We start from the raw sequence: 1,413 nt of genomic DNA, 5'->3' as shown, positions 1-1,413 counted from the left end.
CAGCTGGAGATTCTGGGGGCCTCTCAGACTTTTTCTGAGGATGTACACATGCCACTCCTCTTCCTCTCTCCTGGGGGATGGGTCCCAGGGCTATGTGCCTTCTCCACTCATCACTGACCATCAGGGAGATGCGCATCAGAGCCACTATGAGATATTCCCTCGCACCTGCTGGGGTGGTTATAACAATACTGCCATTAATAAAACAAAAGACGAAAGAGAAGTGTTGGCGTGGATGTGGGGGAACTGAACCGTTACCCACTGTTGGTGGGAACATAAAATGGTGCAGCTGCTGTAGACAATGCTGTGAAAGTTCCTCAAAAAATTAAAAACAGATTTACTACATGATCCAGCAATCACACTTCTGGGTATACATTCAAAAGAATTAAAAATAGCATCTTGGAAAGATACACGTACTTCCAAGCTCGTCCTGGCATTATTCGCAATGGCCAAGATATGGAAACCACCTAAATGTCCATTGATAGATGAATGGGTAAAGAAGATTTACTCTATGCATACATACAACGGAATATAATTCGACCTTAAATGATGGCAAAACAAAGACTTTTTCAGACAAACGTTGTGAATCGATAGCTAGCAGATCTGCAAAACAAGAAGTGTTTAAGGAACTTCGTCAAAACAAGAGAAATAAGGAAATAAAGGTAATAAGGAACAGGGTCTCTCAAGCTTTTAACCAAAGAGACAAAATAATAATAATAATAATAATAATAATAGTTTGTTAGTACTATCAATAGTAGTTTACTATTGCTGATAAGAAATTACCCTGGGCGCCTGGGTGGCTCAGTTGGTTAAGCGACTGCCTTCGGCTCGGGTCATGGTCCTGGAGTCCCGGGATCGAGTCCCATATCGGGCTCCCTGCTCAGCGGGGAGTCTGCTTCTCCCTCTGACTCTCCCCCCTCTCATGTGCTCTCTCTCTCTCTCTCATTCTCTCTCTCTCAAATAAATAAATAAATTCTTAAAAAAAAAAAAAGAAATTACCTCAAACGTGGTGGTTTAAAAGAATATCCATTTATTTTCTCACTCTTGCTTTGGGTCAGCAGTCTGGACAAGGCCCAGCTACTTCCTCTGCTCAGGGACACCCCCCACCCCCCGCCCGCCCCGGGCTGCAGACGAGGTGTGGCCAGCCTGCTTTCTCAACTGGAGGCTTCACTGGGGATTAACGGGCTTCCAAGCTCATCCAGGATCTGGATGTGATTCATCTCGAAGCTGTATGACTGAGAATCCAGTTGTTCGCTTATTGTCGGCTGGAGCCCACCTACAGATCCTAGAGGTCACACACGATTCCTTGCCGTGTAGACTTCCTGCACATGTTGGTTACTTCTTCAGGCCAACAAGGGGAATCCCTTCTCCAGTCTACTTAAATGGAGTTCTCATATAATATAATGCAATCAGGAA

This window comes from Zalophus californianus, chromosome 15 (assembly GCF_009762305.2).
Source record: "Zalophus californianus isolate mZalCal1 chromosome 15, mZalCal1.pri.v2, whole genome shotgun sequence".
Lineage (NCBI taxonomy): Eukaryota > Metazoa > Chordata > Mammalia > Carnivora > Otariidae > Zalophus > Zalophus californianus.
This window is presented reverse-complemented; position numbering follows the sequence as displayed.